At 54.9% G+C, this 18239-nt stretch overlaps 1 long non-coding RNA gene across 1 annotated transcript in view; it reads left to right on the top strand.

Moving 5' to 3' along the window:
* The first annotated feature begins 365 nt into the window (after positions 1 to 365).
* The window catches only part of LOC102249434, a 101289-nt gene continuing 83415 nt past the window's right edge, over positions 366 to 18239 (top strand). Inside the window, exons 1-2 of the long non-coding RNA XR_313775.2 lie at positions 366 to 588; positions 2959 to 3046. This is a non-coding gene — a long non-coding RNA (uncharacterized LOC102249434). The remainder of the gene's footprint in view (positions 589 to 2958; positions 3047 to 18239) is intronic.

Raw genomic sequence — 18239 nt, 5'->3', positions numbered from 1 at the left:
GGGCGTCTCCCTCCTGACTCAGGAACCTGGGAGAGGTGGGGGGAGGAAGAGGGGGCAGATGAAGTTCACAGATGTGAGGCTGGGGAGGGGAGCCAGGAGAAGGGAAGGCACCGCTGCCCAGCATCCTGGCCAGGTGTGGGGCAGGGACTCCTGACAGCATCTCTGGGCGCCTTTCCCGATGCCCCAGTCCTGGGTTCAAATCCTGACCCCACTGCGGACTCTGGTATCTGGCTCCTTTCCCCTCATTGGCTCCACTCCGGTCACGTGGGCGTCTCCTTCCTGCTCATCTTCCAAGCCTGCCCACCTCCTTCCTCCCTCTCTGCTCTCGCTGTTCCCTCGCCTGGAACATTCCGCCCACTCTTGCCTGATGCTCCCACTGTCTCCAGGAGTCCTTCCCCACCTCCCGACCTCAGTCAGGGTCTCTCCCCGGCCCCCACCCACCTGCCTGTCATCGTTGTGTGGCTTCCGGCGGGAGCCTTTACCTGGGTTAGGACTGCGGCGGCGTCTGCAGAAGGTGCTCAGGAAAGAGTCCTGCGGTTTGAATTCTGACCTCAGCTCCACCAGCCAGATGTTATGACACGTTTCCAGGTGAAGACAGGGAGGTTCCAGGGTGGCGGAGGGGACGGGGGCGGGGGAGGTCAAATCCCTGATCCAGGCCTCAGAGCCGTGAGGTGGCAAATCAGGGACAGAACGCAGGCCCCTTGGATGAACCAGTTTTGGGGAGGCCATGCCACCTGCTGCCTTCCAAGTGCGGCAGGGGGGTCATCTGGTCCAGGCCAGGTCCCTGCGGGGTGTCCTGGGTAACACGGAGGCTCAGAGAGAGTGAGCAGCTGGCCCAAGGCCACACAGCAGGTTGCTAGGGGGCCTGGCTAGAGCCCAGCAGGCCCCACCCCGGGGGCTGGGACTGAGGCAGCTGGGATTCTTGCAGGCAGCACCCCTGCCCATTCTCCCCTCCCTGGACATTGGCTGGGGGCACCCAGGCCTGTATTCTAGCCGGCAGGGCCACAGGCCGCCCTGGGTGCGCGCAGTCCATTAGCGGGGCTTGCCAAGTTCATCTATAATAGATTTGGCGGTGGCTGCGGGCTGCCGGTGTGCGGAGGGCGGAGAGCACCCATAAATCAGCCGGACGGGGGCTGACCAGGCCGGCAGCGCCACCCTCAGAAGTCCACTGGGTCCCAGGGCAGGGGCCCAGGCAGCTCTCCTGCCAGCCCCCCCAGGCTCCCTTAGACTCTGGCTCCTCCCTCTCTCCCTGTCCCCTGCCCCCCTCCCCCATTTCTCTCTCCACATGTCACCTGGTCCACTGGGTCCCCTAACACTGCACTTGCTCCTCTGAGCAAGCTCAATACTCCCCCCCCACCTCACCCCCCAAGCCGGCCAGCCCCTCCATTTCCCTGATCATTTACAGCCTCCCTTGGATCAGGGTTCAAATTCTCCAGTGAGTTCCTGGTGCCTCAGTTTCTGCCTCTATGAAATGAGGGTCATACATGTATCCCCATGTCAAGTTCATGGGCATGAATAGGCCATGGCAGTGCCTGGGACCCATTCCCCCCCAGAAATAGCTCTGCCCCTTCTCCCAGCCACATGTGGCCACCCCCAGTACTTGCAACATGTGCATGTTCCCTCACAACAGTCCCCTGGTTCTCCTGTCCCTGAGATCATGCCTATGCTCTTCACATGCCCACCTGTGTGCCAGGTACATGTTAGTCACAGACACACTCCTTTACATATGCATCATGCACACACACGTGCATGCTGGTTAAATAAGCAGATCACAGGTCGGGAGAAGGTGCACCCGGCGGAGGAAACAGCATGTGCAAAGGCCCTGTGGTAGGAAAGGCCCATGTGCTCAGGGCCTGTGGTTACTGCAGCCACATTTGCATTTCCCCCAAAGGGAACGTAGATAACAGGCAATTTTATAACCTGATGCAGAGTGTGACTCAGTCTCTTGCCAAGCAAATGCTTCTCAGATCCAGGTCTTTCAGCTCCCACCATCCACCTTGAGGTTTTCTTCAAGTTTCCCCTCATCCAGCCCCTCCTCCCCTGCCCCCCAGAGGGGCTCAGGTCTCCATGGTCAAGCCCAGGCACCCCAGCATAGGTGGGAGTTGGGCTGAGGAAGGGAGGGCTCGGAGGGAAAAGGCCAGCCATAAATTCACAGTGAGTTGCTGCTGGCAGCTCTCTGCCTGTTCTCAGAGGCCATAAAATTTTACTAGAGGGGCAGCCACATAGGATTAGAGCCGGCCAGGGTGTCGGCCCTCCATCACCTGCCAGGCTGCCCCGCCGAGGGCCATCCATTCTTCCTGCCTCTCCAGCCAGCTCAGGACTGGCCACCGCCTGCCCACCAGGGCACTTCAGTTCAGGAAGCGGTGCCCACCAGCCTCACGAGGCCTCTCAGGGAGCTGGCAGGGCAGATGCTCACTTGACAGATGAGGAAACAAGCCCCAAGGGTGGCCCACTAACCAGGGCCACGCGATGGATTAGGGTGAGGTGGCAAACTTGAGCCTAGGACTCCTGCGTCCTATAGCAAAAGAGTAGTTTTTCACCCTTGGTTTCTCTCTGTGTATTCATCCACTCATCCACTCATTCTTGTTTCCAGCTATCCATCCATCCACTCTCCTACCCATCCATCCATCTACCCATTAGTTCATACATCTATCCATCCATTCACTCTCCTACCTATCCACCCATCTACCCATTAGTCCGTCCATCCATCCATCCATTCATCCATCCATCCATCCATCCATCCTTCCGTTCACCCATCTAATACACATCAGATACATGCAAGGCAAGAGGTAAATAAAACACAGCCCTGCCCTCAAGGAAACAAACAGATGGTGACAAGGGAGAGGCCAGCACCGCCCCTCCCCCCCACCCCACAAGGCACCCACTGTGTGTAGAACGGTGTGCTGAGTTCAAGGGTGAGAGCATAAATGATGACCATGGCTCTGATCTTTCGTCCAGGGCTGGCTGTGTGCCGGAACGTGAGAACCATCCTGCGGCCATGCCCCGGGTTGGCATCAGGGACCGACCACCTGCCAGGCCTTCCACGGTGAGTCTAATCAGTCTGGTGGCATCTGATGTTTTGATTTGTTTGGCAGGAGGGAACTGAGGCTGGTGGGAGGCGGCAGTGGCGGGGAGCAGCGGGAGGCAGGTGGGGAGTGTGGGGCTCCGTCCCTGGCTGGCTGAGGAGCAGAGGCTTCTGGGAAGGGCTTGCGGTGGCACTGGGTAGGCTCCGCCTGGCTGCACAGGAAACATCTTTGCCTGGCAAACAGGATGGTCGTTTGACATCTGGGCCTTGGGGTGCACGGGTGTGAGGGGAGAGGGGCCCAGAATAGTTCCTGCCCTCCCTATGCCCCCTGCCCCCTGCCAGGCCCCTGCAGCCCCAATTCCCCTCCCCCGCCCCATACGGTGCCCACGCTGGGAACCTTCACCAGCAAGGCCGCTTCCTCTGAGCGCCCCCCCTACCCCTGCCGCCCCCCAGTCCTGTGCCCTCAGAGGGAAGTATAGACTAAAGGAGGGGAAGTGGTTGGCCCTATGCAGCCCTGCCAGTGCGTGGTGACCCCTGGTTAAACCCAGCCTCCAGTGCCAGGCCCAGGGTGGGGGGGTGTCAGGGGCTGGGAATGGAGAAGGAGCGGCATTGGGGGGTCTTCCCTCCTCCTGGCAAAACTGCCATCTCAGCAGATCTAGGTCCCCCTTCTCTTGGGGCTCCCAGCTCTCATCTCTGTAGCCCGGTCCCCAGGGCATTGCTCTCGCCACTGGGAGCAGCTGGTGACAGGCCCTTCAAAGGCAGTTCTGATGGCGGATTTCTGTCCCCTGGCACCCTGGTGACACAGGGGTGTGTGTGTGTGGTGACCCTACCTCCGACAAACTCTGTGAGTCTCACCCACTGACTGCTCCCCCCCTCTCACGACACAGTGCCAGTGAGGGGACGAGAGGGGCCCCCTGGCACCCTGGTGACACAGGGGTGTGTGTGTGTGGTGACCCTACCTCCGACAAACTCTGAGTCTCACCCACCCTGACTGCTCCCCCTCTCACGACACACAGTGCCAGTGAGGGGACGAGAGGGGCCCTGGCAACTTCCCCAAGCCGGGGGGCAGGGCACACTGACCACCGCCCCAGACGGCCCCACGGTGCGGGGAAGCCCAACCTCATGCTGTGCAATCTTGGGCAGAGCACAGACCCTCTCTGGGCCTCATGACGGGACTGGGAAGGAGACCAGCTGGGAGGCTCTTCTTGCTCTCGAGTTTTCTGATTGGATGATTTTGAGTTTCCATCACCTTCAAGTTCAATGAGTTTGTTACATGCATATTCTGATTCTAAGATTCTTTGGTTCTCAGGCTCAGTCTTTCGGCATTTTCTCACTTTGTCAAGTGTTCTGAGAAGCACTGCGGGGGGAGGGAGGGCTAAGGTCTGGGAGGGTGATGATCCCCCAAGGTTACACTTCAGAGGTGTCCCTCCACGTCGGCCCTGCTCCTGTGTCCCCCAGTTATTTGCATGGTAGCTCCCTTTCTTCCCATCCTCCCTGCCTTCCTTTCGTGTTCACTTTCTCCTTTATTCAATCACTTATTCATTCAACAAACACAATGCAGAAACAACCTCACATGCAATTTGTGGGCCTTCACCTCAGACAACATAAAAATGTGTTTTTGTATTTTTTTAAATGTGAGGCAGGTGGGACTACACTAATATTGTGTTTTTGGCTTCTTAAAAATATGTTTTTATTGATTTTTAGAGAGAGAGAAATAGAAACATCCACGAGAGAGGAACATCATTGATCAGCTGCCTCCTGCAAGCCCCACACTGGGGATGGAGCCTGCAACCAAGGCATGTGCCCTGACCGGGAATCGAACTGGCGACTTCTTGGTTTCTGGGTGGACGCTCACCACTGAGCAACACTGGCCAGGCCATAAAAATGTTTTCAACAAGGTATTGATATATCAGAAAAGGCAGGTTCTTTGGAATTAGTCAGATTAATCTGCCTGACCGCTTCTAGGCTGTGTGAGTTTGGGCAAATCACTTTACCTTTCTGGGCCTCAGTTTCTTCGTCTAACAAATGGGGATAGTGATGCTCACCCTGCTCCCTTCCTTGCCTGCTGGGGTGGTGGTGGGGTGAGTGCTCCTCCTCATGGGGACACTGGGCCCCGATGAGACACTGCCACCAGGGCTACTATTTTTTCTTTGTTGTTGTGAATCCTCATCCGAGGATATTTTTCCATGGATTTTTAGGGAGAGTGGAAGAGAGAGGGAAAGTCAGAGAGAAAAACATCAATGCGAGAGAGACACATCGATTGGTTGCCTCCTGCATGAGCCCTGACCAGGGCCTGGGCTGGAGAGGAGTTTGCAACCAAGGTACGTGCCCTTGACCGGAATCAAACCCGGGACTCTTTGGTCCACAGGCCGACGCTCTATCCGCTGAGCCACACCGGCTAGGAGGGCTACTATTCTGGTGGGGAGACAAAGCACCAGTTGGGAATGGGGCCATCCTGGGAGCTCAGCGAGGAGCCCGAGGACTGAAGAGGCACCTTGGCCCCCTGGCCCAGCCTCAAAGGCCCATCTGGGCATGAGCCTCCGAGCTCCTGGGCCACAGACGCCGAGAAGCTGGGCGTGAAATCTGGGCGCACGCGGCGCAGCGAAGCCAGGCTGGGCGGACGCAGACCGTCCTTTTGATGTGCCTTTGGGGTGTGTAATTAACTGTAACTGAAATATTATTTGATCTTTTATGTGGAAAATCAAATTGTGTTGTGTCAGACATGAATAAACACACAGCCTCCGTTCCTGCAGAGGCGGCGGCTCCTCCCCAGCCCGGCCCCCACCTCAGACTCCCGCCCCACCCCCTTGGCCACGGTGGAAACATAATTCTCGCCTTTTAAACTTTTTCCTTTTGTCTGCTGGTGAAAGGCTCCATTGTCCTGGGGGGAGGGCCTGGAGGGGGCTGGGGCCGAGCTGAGGGGCTGGGGCGGGAGTGTCCGGCCCACAGACAGGACTGGGGCTCGGGGGCTCAGCCTTGGGGGCTGCACGGCTCAGTCCCTGGCACTGGGAGACCTTGGGCAAAGCGCTTCAGCTGTCTGAGCCTCAGTTTCCCCACCTGGGTCCCTCAGGCCCCTGGGGGGATGGGGGGCGTGTCACATTTTATAGGTGACTGGCCATCCAGCTCCGATGGTGGAGTTTGAGGCCATGGAGTTCCTTTACAGAGAGGTGGCAGCCTCTTTGCCGGCCCTGAAACCGCTCCCAGTGGATGAGGTGGGTCCTGCCTGACCTTTTCCTCCAAGGAAGCCAGCGAGAGAGATGGCAGGATGCTTGGGAGGGGAGGGGGCACAGTATAGCGGTTAGGAATGGAGTCTGGAGCCGGCAAGCCTGGGTTCAAGTCCTGCCTCTGCTATCACCGGCTGTGTGGCCTCTCTGAGCCTCAGTTTCCTCACCTGGAAAACGGGGATGACCTCCCTCATTGGGGCGAAAGGCACCTTAGCCTTTGCACATTCTGTTCCACCTGCCTAGGATGCCCTTCCCTCCCCTCAGCTCCTAGTGGACACTTATCCATGTGTCAGGGCTCAGCTTAGGCATCACTTATCTTTCGGGGGGACCTTTGCTGATCCATCTGAACTGGCTTGCCCTTCCCTCTGCTTTCCTGGCCGCCTCCCATGACATCCCTGCACCACCCCCCCCCTCCCCTGGGCACTTACTCATTCTGCCTTACGCTCTGCACTGTGACTGCAGGGAGCTCCCCAAAGATGCCTCTGACGTTTGCGGCAGAGCGCCTGGAACAGCATCAGGCACAGAGTAGGCGCCCAGGAAGCTGCCGCGGAGGTTATGCCTCGCAAACTCCGGCTTCAATGGGAGGCTTCCCTGGCCCAGACTGTGCCCGGGAACCCCCCCGCCCCCTGCCCCCGGGAGAGGTTCTACCAGTGCCTGCGGGGAACGCTGGTGCCGAGAGAGCGGGAGTCAGAGATGACCAAGTGAAGACACGGGGAGCTGGGCCTGGGCCAGAGCAAACATCCGGGAATTAACAAAAATCAACAAAAAGAGAGGAGCCACCATCACCGTCTGAACCTGTAATATTTACCTGCCGGGGAGAGAGGGGAGTTGGAAGAGGGGGCGGTCTTGCTGTTGCAGGACGGCCCGGGGGTGGGCGAGTGGGGCTTCTCGCCTCCCCAGGCAGAAAGGCAGAGAGAGAGCCAGAGAGGGTCCCGCCTCCAGCCCTCTCACTGTACAGCTGGGGAAACTGAGGCCAGCGAGGGGACCGCTTCCCAAGGTCACAGGAGAGGAGAGCGCCCAGAACGGTTTCCACGTCCTGACTTCTGGATCAAGCTCTTGTTGCTCTAAGAACAACACGGACCAGAACAGCAATAAAAGCGTTTGCTAAGCACATTCGAGGCGCCGGGTCTCGGCCAAAGGCTTTCCACGCAGGCACCGTCCTCATCCCCCCCTTTTTTTTAAATCCTCACCTGAGGATATTTTTCCATTGATTTTTAGAGAGGGCGGAAGAGAGAGGGAAAGACAGTGGGAAATATCGATGTGAGAGAAACACACAATTGGTTGTTTCCTGCATGAGCCCCAGCCAAGGCCTGGGCTGGGGAGGAGCCTGCAACCGAGGTAGGTGCCCTCGACCGGAATTGAACCCGGAACCCTTCAGGACGCAGACTGATGCTCTCTCCACTAAGCCGAACCGGCCAAGGCCATCAGCCCCATTTTATAGGGGCCACAGTATGGCTTTGGTGGGCCCCTTCCTCCATTAAAAATATTAAAAGTTATATTTTATGACTCTGTTGGTATAAAGATGAAAATGTGAATCCTATATGTTAAAACATTGTCTTCAAAAAGTTCTCCTCTGCCCTGGCTGGTTTGGCTCAAGGGATAGAGCGTCGGCCTGCGAACTGAAAGGTCCCAGGTTCGATTCCGGTCAAAGGCACATGCCCGGGTTGTGGGCTTGATCCCAAGTGGGGGGCATGCAGGAGGCAGCCGATGCATGATTCTCTCTCATCACGGATGTTTCTATCTCTCTCTCCCTCTTCCTTCCTCTCTGAAATCAATAAAAATATATTTAAAAAATTTTTTTAAGTTATCCTCCTCCCCTCTCCCCTGATTTTAAAAGAAATGAAAATACTCTTAAAGCCCATAAAACTGTGTGGGCCCTAAGCTCTGTGACTACCATACCTGATGGGTAAGTTGGTTCTGTACAGAAGGGAAACTGAGGTACAGGGGGGAAACAAAGGTCAAATTGGTGAGCACAGGGACCTTGTCTTACCCACTGCTGTATTCTCAGCTTCTGGAAAGTGCCTGGCAGATAGTAGGTGCTCAATAAATATGTGTTGATTATGTACATAAAGAGATGAATGAAAAAAGAGGCAGAGATAGACAGAGACATAAAAGTACAACAGAGGATGCATGCAAGAGAAAGAGAGAGAGAGATGGAAGCATAAAAGGCAGAGATAGAGAGAGAGCAGGCGAGAGACACGCAGACCTGTGAGACACGGTCAGGGCCTGGCACAGGGCAGCTGGCGTCCAGCCGGCCCAAAGGCAGAAAGACCTGGAGGCTCCAGCTGGGCCTACCACGGGGACGTGGGAGAGGGGCAGATTCTGGGCTCTGCAGCCTGTGAGCTGGGGTGGCACCAGCCCGGGAAGCGCTGATGGTCAAGGTGGACCAGGGCAGCGTCCAGCAGGAGCCCGGGCCAGCTGGGGCCGCGGTGGTGGGTGCCGGAAGCTCCCCTCCGCTGGCAATTTCCCTGCGGCAACCGAGAGTAATGAAACAGAGGAATGTCGGTGACATTTTTCTAAAGAGGAAAAATGTGGAGTTTCGAGTCAAACCGAAAGACTTATTGGGTTCGCAGCGAGGGTAGCGCTCACTTTGGAGAACAAAAGGCTAGATGAGGGGCACGCTGGAGTCCCTGGTAAAGCTCAGTCCCGGCGGGCGTGACGCCGCCTGCTCTGTTTTGACTACACGGTTCACATTGATTTTCCTCCAGTTCCTCAGCCATGGAGACGCGCACATCCCTGGGGATCTAATCGGGGGCCTGGGGACTGCTGGGCCGCAGCACTGGCTGGGAGTGCAGCACCTGGCACCTGGCCCCACCGAGAAAATTGGTAACAATATTCAGCACAATTTACCCAGTATTTCCCATTATCCCACTGAGAAAATTCTCTCTTTCTCTCTCTCTGTCTTATTTCTGATCCAGCCCAGGGTGTCACGGGGCCCACCTATGCGGAGACGGCTTTCGGGGCTGAGGATAAAGTGGGGCTCTCCGTCTGGGAACGGGGAAGGCATGAGCGTTCAGGAAAGATTTCCAGGCAGAGGAGCTCTGAGTCCTGCTTGGGGGACAGGGAAGGGCATGTCGGAGGGAAAGGCATCCCGCGGAAGGTGTCATGGTTTGCGCAGAGGCACAGAGTCTTGACAAGGAACTTGTCCCCCGCCTGGGAGGAGGGAGCTAGTCAGTGCTGGGGGTGTCTGAAGCAAAGGCCATGCGGCGTCAGAAAGTCACACGCAGAGAAAGAAGGCCCTAGAGCAGCGGTTCTCAACCTGTGGGTTGCAACCCCTTTGGGGGTCGAACGACCCTTTCACAGGGGTCGCCTAAGACCATCGGAAAACACATATATAATTACATATTGTTTTTGTGATTAATCACTGTGCTTTAATTATGTTCAATTTGTAACAATGAAATTGGGGGGTCACCACAGCATGAGGAACTGTATTAAAGGGTCGCGGCATTAGGGAGGTTGAGAACCACTGCCCTATAGGAACATCGAAGCCAATCCTCATTTACAGGTGGGGAAACTGAGGCCAGGGAACCGGGAGTGCGGGGGAGGGGGGGGCTGTCTTGCTCACCATCCTATCACAGCCAGAGTGGAAAGCCAGGCCTCCTGGCTCTGGGTCCAGCTCCTTTCCTCCAGGAATGAGCTAGCAGTGCATTCTGGGCAAGAAAAGGAAGGTTTTTGGCCGACCAGGAAGCACTGGGGGCCAAGGAGGGAAACGCCAGTTCTCGGACCCGCCCAGATCGCCTCCACGTCCCTGGAAGGGTGGGCATCACAGAGGCACGGCCTGCAGTTTCCTCAGCGGAAATGAGCTGCCACCTGTGGGGAAAATGTCTGGCGAGGAAGACTTGGAGCCTGGACGGGTAGGAAAAGGGGGGCGAAGGGAGGTGAACCGGCAAATATCTAGGTCACTTCTTCTACCAGCTGCCCCAGCCCCCTGGGCCAGCCTTGCTCTCCATGGCCAGGGGTCACGGGAGGTCACCAGGTTGGAAAAGTCTTTTCTTTCTGATCCCGTTCCAGCTCTATCCAGAAAGGCTGGGCGGGGCTGTTGTCTGACCCCTTCATCAGCTAAGGTCCAGAAATAATAATAGAGCCACCATTAATAGAGCATTTCCTCCAAGCCTAGCATCGCACATGGCCAGTCTTACTACGTTTTATCCTCAGGAGTTAGGAACCCATGATTCTGCCCATTTCACAGATGAGAAAACTAAGGTTCCGTTGTTTTCTGGACTCAAACCCAGTTCTGCTGGCTTCAGCACTCCGAGGGATTAAATGTCGAGTGTCACAGATAAGTCCCTTGGCCATGGTCAGTGTTCTAGCTGCAGGTGCATGTTAGAAGCCCCAGCCTCTATTGGAGCGTGTCTGGGCGTCTCCGTTCCATGGTCTAACAACGTGGACAAGGCACAGTATCTGCCTGCAGACGTGTGGTCTAGAGGGAAGGCAAGACGGCCCTGTCATGTGCCTCACAGAACACCCCAAGATGTGCTCCCAGAGTCTCCCCAATGCACCCCAGGACAGGATGCTAGTCCCTCCCTCACAGCACTGGTTCACACTGGTTTGCAAGGCGCTTGCTTGATGCCCGTTCCTCTCATTAGATTAGAAACCCCTGAAGACGGAGTCTGCCACCCTAGCACGATGCCTGGTCCTCATCGGTCCTCCATCGATGCTTATTTAATGCTGTAAACACCCCCCACACACACACACACACCCCACCCAGAGTAAGCCATGTCATGAAATAGCCAGGATATGCAATGAGTGGATTAGAAGCAGGAAAGTGCTTAGAAAGGGTTATTCTACATGTTGACATAAGCGAGCCATGTTCTTTTCAGAAATACTAGAAAATGAAGACAAGGAAAAAAGTCACCCCCTCCAATAGCTGCTATTCGTATTTTGGTAAATAACCTTTTCTACTTTGTAAGCTCCGTGCAGGGATGCCTCGTTGTCCAGCTCCAATGGGCACCCTTCACAATGGATTCTGGGTGACTCGTTGCCCGGTGCACTGCCTGGGCTCTGCATATAGCAACCCTGGCTATGCATATGTCTGTCAGCGCTTATTTATCGAGATGGCACCAAAGCACATATATTGTTTGAAAAGTTGCGTTTTTTATGAAAAACAACAACACTGTGGTATCTATATTATAAAAACCCAGTGGCCCTAACGCCGTAACGACCAAAGATAGGTCACCGGGAGGCTGCGTGCGTGGTGAGGCGTGCACGGGTGGGCGGAGACTTGACTCTGGGTCTTGCGCGGTTTCGCGCGCTGGGTCACCAGTTAACACATAAGATGTTATGTGTTAATATCTAGTTTTAAAATGTTTTTTTAAAATAAAAATTTAAATTATTAGGTTATTTTTTTTCAATTTTATTCCATTTAAAACAATACCACCACGAATATGCTTTTTAGGCACTTGTCCTTTTACGTTCTGGGGATAATTTCTAGGAATTCTGAGCACGGGGGCATTTGATGTTTAAGGCTTACGATACGAACACCAAACTGTCCTCTGGAAAAGTTCCACCGAAAAGGCAGGAAACCAAAGGACTGGTAGAAGTTGGATGAAGTGGTGGGAAGAGGAAAAGTAGACGGGTGACAGGGCATTTGATCTGCTAGGGGTCTGCTAGGCTTTCTCTTTCTCTAGAAGGTTGAAGGAGGAGCCATCTGTCAGTGATTAGGACACCTGGCCTGTAGAATTAAAACCACAGCATCCCAGCTTCCACCTTAGGCTCTGCCCTGAGTCGCAACTTGATTTTGAGCGGGTCATTTCCCTCTCTGCAGCCTGGTTTCTTTCCCTGTAAACTAGCATTGGACGATGGCATTTGGAATGGTAAACAAGATCATCTTGTGGTTGATTGGTAATGCCTGCCTCGGAGGGCTGTGTTGAGACGGCCAGGCTGGAAAGGGTGCTGTGATCAATTAATAATGTCTGCCATGGGCATGGGAAGGGAGGGGATGGCACCTTTGCCATGTATTTGCCATTCCAGGATTAGACACTCTTAGAGGCGATCAAAGCTCTGAAAAGGCAGGGAGTTTTTCCTGATATCTTGTTCCTTATAGATTCCGAGGAACCATCTTTTGAGTTAGCCAAGCGCTCTCACCCCGGTCTGTCTCATTCTGGGTGGACTGTGATGGAGCTAAGAGGCAAATGACATCCCATTTCTGTCTCTCGACCCTGAACTGCATCTCTCGACATCGTCTTCAGGCTGCGGAGGGAGGATTGGGGGATTCCTGCGATTTCAGTATTCCATTCCGGTTTTATCATTTTAAGGTTCATGCGTCTCTAATTGTTATGAATACCATGGCAAAATTAATAGTTCTATGGTTGGTTTATTACATTTAGTAAAATTATGTGCATGCAGTGTTTGCCAAGAGAAGACTCGGCAGGCTCCTTAATCATGTAAAGATGATAATTTAGTTGTTACACTTGTTGAAATGATGGGATTAATTTTTTAAAAGTTTGCAAACTGGAGGAGAAATGTAAAACATTAATTTAGTTAGACAAGCAAGCCGACAACTGACAAATCCTTTCAGCCAAACCTGGTAATGAAGATGCTGCGGACCCAACGGGGAGGAGACTCGTCGAGGAAGCTTAGGAACGTTCAGGGAATTGGGAGTGTGAGGATGGAGGGGGCTGTGTGACTTTTGGGGAGCCGTGTTCCCTCTCTGAGCCTTCATTGTTTTCTTCTATAATATGTGACTGGAGGCATGGTTTTCAAATCAGGGCCAGGGTTTCAGAAAACATCTTGGGGGGCTAAAGAAAAGGGGGCTAAAGATGAAATGAGGGTTCAGTGGAGTGGATATCAGTTTTGGGGAGCCTGTCCACATTCCTTTTCTGGATACTAGCACCCTGATTTTACCATGGGGAATCTCTCTTTCCTGATTGTCATTAGTCCATGTGGCCCTATAGGGTGGCCCAGTGGCTCTGACTTAGGATTGGCCATTGAGATCAGCATACGGGAATCTCTCTTTCCTGATTGTCATTAGTCCATGTGGTTCTGGAGGGTGGCCCTAACCTAGAGGGTGACTCTGACTCAGGATTGGCCAGCGAGAGCGGCGTATTGCCCTGGCTATGGTGATTGGTTTAGAGCAGTCACATGACTCAAATCCAGCCAATCACAGTCAATGAACCTTTTTTTCCTAGCAGCATTGCTGGAACTATGTAGACTGAGTCTCTCTCTTTCCTCTGGTGTGGCTGAGCCAGGGGGATGGGAGACTAGAGCTTTGGGCACTAGAGTCTTTGTTATGATTTGGAAGGAGCCAGTCTGAGAATGAAGCCGACGCAAAGGAAAGTAGAACAAAAATGCAAGACAGATTTCCAATATCACCTTTCCAGTTACACCCCATGTCTTGGACTTTCCAGCTAAAAAGAGCCTCTGTGTTCCTTTCATGGCTTCAGCGATCGTGAGCTGAGTTCCTGTAACTTACGATTCAGGGTCCCAGAGAATGGGGTCTCGTCTCAGTTCAACTGGAGCTGACCTCCATGGATCCATTTTAAACTTTGGAATTCCATTTTAAAATTCTGTTTGAACAACACGATCCTGTTACTGAAAAGAGCTAGGACGAGGACTGGAGGATTCCCGAGGTCCCTTTTAGATGCGACATCCTGGCATCCGTGGGTGATGACATAGGTGTGTGTGTCCCCAGTGTGGAGGGTGCTGGAGGAGGCTGATTCTAGGTCGAGTTCACCGAGAAGGCACCATTGGAAGGGGGTTTTGAAGGGTCAGTAGGAGTTTTCCAGAGGGAAGGCGGGAGCAAGCGGGGTTCCAGGCAGAGGAACAGCATACGCAGACGGCCTGGAGACTGGCTGGCATTTGGGGCAGTCCGCACAATCTGGGGTGGCTGAAATAGGGGACCTGTGGGTGGTACAGATGGAGGTGGAGGAAACGAGGTGGAAAAGCAGGTGGGGGCCCACTGCAAAGGGGCATGAATGTCATTGTGGGGAGCTGGACTGTGGCAGGCAGGCCGAGGGCAGCCCCGGGGCGCTCTTGAGCAGGAGGGAAGCAGGGCCCATTGAAGGCCGGTGGCTGGGAACAGGACAGATCAGAGAAGGGAAACGGTCTCCTGGGGCTGCTCTACCGAGACTCTGGTCCTTGGTGGGAGGCGGGAGGTGAGGAGCACCAGACATTCAGCTCCGGAGGGACCCCAGGTCCCCGCAGCCTGCATTCCAGAGCTGTCGGGCCTCGCCATTCCCAGGCCTGGAGTCTGAGCTCTATTTTGAGGAGGGGGCCTGGGAGGCTGAGCGGTGGAGACTGGGAGGTTGGGGAAGGCATTCTCGACTCCGCTGCCTGCATTTAACTGGGTGTGATTTACGGGGATGCTTCCCTGGTTCCCAGGGGAAACCAGTCTTTTCCCACCGCGCTGAGGACTTTGGCTCTCAGGATATTATAAAAAATTTTATAAGTTCTGAGGGCCTTGATGGTTCCTTCCCCCCAATTGGCTCTGTTACATTCTCCTTCAGGGGCTTTTACCCACGCGGTTCCATCTTCCTGGCTCACCCTTCCCAGCTTTTTCTCGCCCAAGGGGTGACAGCGACAATGATAACAACAGGAGACCCAGCAGCCTGGACAACAGCTATGAGCGTGTATCCGCAGGCCTACTAGGCGCCATGCTGAGTGCATTATGTGCATTTTCTCACGAAATTCTCTAGCCATCTGATGAGGTCAGAAGGCTTTACTATAAGGAAGTCCAGGGAGGTGAAGGGATTTGCCTAAGGCTCGTAGCCAAGAAGAGGGGGAGGTGGGATTTGAACCCAGGCCTCTCCGGGGTTGGGATATGCTTTGGATTTGGGGAGGACTGGCTGGGGATCTGTGGCCAGGAATCGGGGGAAGGGGAAGAGTGGGAGAAAGGGAGAAATGAGACAGAGGGTGGGAGGAGAGGAAGAGGAGGAGAGAGAAACGTGAGTTTGAAGAGAGAAAGCAGAATTATTTGCAAGATGCCCATCCGGCTCCAGGTACAAAGCCGAAGAAAAATAAAGACGCTGACGAGGGAAGACATGGGGTTCTCTGTGTGAGGAGGAAGGTGAGCAGGTGACCCACGGCAGGCGAGAGCTGGGGTGCAGGGAGCTGGAGCCCCAGGGGCCCCAGTCTGGGAGGAGGCAGAGGGCGCGATGCCTGATACTCAGGGCTTCTTCCCAGGAAGGGGCGGGCCAGTCCCGGCTGCCCCGGCTTTCCGAGCCTTCTGATCTGCGTTATGAAGCAGAAAGGGGCCTCGAGTGACACGTTACCTTTGACGTACTCACCTTGACCGAGGTACATCCTTCAGTGCAGAGAAGCTGCAAGGCAGGAGGATTGGATTGTAGGAGGAAAATTACTGCATTAAAAAAATATTAATTTGCAGGGCACCCCGAGTGGTGTGGCCTGAGGACCAGGCAAAGTTAAACTGCTCTGTTTTCCACTCTTTGCACTGTCTCCATGTCTGAGCATCTGAGCTCACTGGGAGGTGCCATCTAAACCCCCTAGTCCAGCGGTCGCCAACCGGTGGTCCACAGACCAGGGGTGGTCCATGAGGTCCGAGAGGTTGGTGACCGCTGCCCTAGTCGGCACGTGAGGCCCTCTCGGCTTGGGGGTTGGTGGGGGGGTTGGGGGTGTCCAATGGTCACCTGACCACTTCTACCCCTGAAGGCACAAACTGGCAGGGTGACTCGCAAACAGGGCTGTGACCAAAGTCTACAAGCCCCATTTTACAGATGAGGAAACTGAGGCTCAGAGAGGGTAGGCTGGAATCTGAACATGGGTTGGCCTCCAGAGCTTGCCCTCATGCTTCCCTCGAGGCCTGAAAACTCCAGCTCTCACCCGAACAGGCCGGAGCAGCTCCCTGTTCTGTGTTCCCACATGCACCCCACCCCCTGGCTCTCTAGAACTATTTATAGTGCCCTGAGCCCAGCAGGCCTTTCAGACCTGCAGAGTTTTAACTATGCTCTTCCCACTGCTTGGAATGCCCTTTCCTCCATCTCTGGAAAACTCCTACACATTCTGCAAAACCCAGCGTGGGAATCAACTCCTCAAGGAGACCCTTCATGACATACCTACCTCTCTATGTCCTCCCACAGGCGCCTGTTTATTGCCCTGTCTCTTCCTTTCAATCTTGGATACCGGCTATGCAGTAATTACTCACCCAGTCACACCCTTTAGTGAGAGATTAGCAGAGGAATTGGCTGGGGGAGCTCAGCAGGCTGATGTGTTGAGGCCTCCTATCCCCAGGACAGGGCTCTTGTCACATCCCTGAATTACAGGACTAGTGATAGCAGTAGTGGCTGATGCCAGCTGCTTCATGCTGGACCCCGTGCTCAACACAGTACCTTCACCATCTCATGAAATCCCCCCCGCCAACTCCATGAGGAGGGGACTCCTATTGTCCCATTTTACAGATGAGCAGGGCAAGGCAGGAGAGGTGAAGAGGTGGGCCTGAGGTTGGCTGCCAGTGAGGAGCTGAGCCTGATACCTGCTGGTTTCCAGCTCCTGAGTCTTAGATGAGGAGATGATTGACTGAGTGAATGAATGAGTGACAGGCTGAAGGAATGAATGAATGAAGGAAGGAACGAATGAATGGATAAAGTGATAGGCAGATGAAAAAAAATCAATGGCTGCTTTATCTCTGCAACCACATGTGACTTGCTCCACAACCAGCCCCCTCAATGCTACCAACTCTGAGGCAAATGCTGTAACCCCCTCCCCAGCCAGGTGGCCCTAGGGGTGCTGGGCAGCCTCCATTTCCTGCCAGGCCCCATCTACCCCCTACCCATGACTCCTTTCATTGGGTCTAGACTCCAGTGGATCCTGGGCCATGGCGGTGGGATGGAGACACCGGGTTCTGAGCCCTGGCAGGCACGTTTGTCCAGGTTGCCAGGGCCCCTGGGCAGGCACAGGGCAGGCATCACCCCAGTGCCCAGGCCTCCTGCAACTAATGGACAGGGCTCCTTGCCTAGTGAGTTAAAACCCCCCCGGCCGCTGCCTGCAACCTCCTGATCTGTAGCGAGAGGGAAGTAGGTCAGCGGGAGCCTCTCGCCCGCGACACGGGCCCATAATTCACATGGCGGAGGCGTCGGGGGTGTATTTTGACTGCAGGGCCGTACGCTCCCGGCCGCGGGTCTGTGAGTGCCATCCTGACAGTGAAATTGGTTGGAATTCAATTGTCTGTGACAAGAGGGCTGATTTCCCCAACCGCTTTCCTCCGGGGACTGCACGTCTCACCGGAGGGAGAGTGGGGCACCGTGCCTTCCCCGGCGCCGGACACGCCGCTAGCCAGCAGCCGGCTCAAGGCCAGTGCAGGCCTTCCTGTGTGTGCACAAAGGAGGGGACAGAGGGCGGACACACGGGGCTGTGTTGACACACTCTGATACTTGGTGGCTTGGTTGCTGTCTTGCTGTATGACCTTGGACAGGTCTTTTCCCCTCTCTGGGCCTCAGTCTCTCTTATTTTAAAATTTGAGGGTTCACTGTCTCTCTTCCTTCCCTCCCTCCCTGCCTCCCTCCCTCCCTCCCTCCCTCCAGACCTTTATGAAATTCCTATGTGTAGTTCTTAGTGTGCTGGATGCTAAGAGTTAATAAGACTTAGAAGGCTCCTCCCCCTCAAGGCAAGTTGATTGCATTGCTGTGTGGCCTCAGGCAAGACCCTCCCGTCTCTGGGCCAGGGCTCACCCACTGGGAGGCCTCTGTAGAGTACTATGCGGAGGCTCTGAATGATAAGGCCTTGTGGAGGCCACCTCTGTCCCCAAGCTCTCAGGAAACTTCTGGTGTGAACAGCCAGACAGAGCCCAACAGCAGCAGCAGCATCTGATTAAAACCTGGCCGGGTCCGGCTCCCGCCTCCCAGCCCGGGTGACGTGGACACAGAAGTGCTCCGCCAAACCCGGGTGATTTATGTACCTGTCCCAAAGTTTGCACTTTCTCAGCATGGGAGGCAGAGGGGCCAGGAGGGGCCGGGGAAGAGGGTGTTTAATGAGGCAGGTAAATAGTAGGTGAGTGGTGGTGAGAGCCACAGGCGGGGCAGGGGTGGCGGGCGCGGGGG

Source organism: Myotis brandtii, unplaced genomic scaffold (genome assembly GCF_000412655.1).
Source record: "Myotis brandtii unplaced genomic scaffold, ASM41265v1 scaffold303, whole genome shotgun sequence".
NCBI classification, from domain to species: Eukaryota; Metazoa; Chordata; class Mammalia; order Chiroptera; family Vespertilionidae; genus Myotis; species Myotis brandtii.
This window is presented reverse-complemented; position numbering and strand designations above follow the sequence as displayed.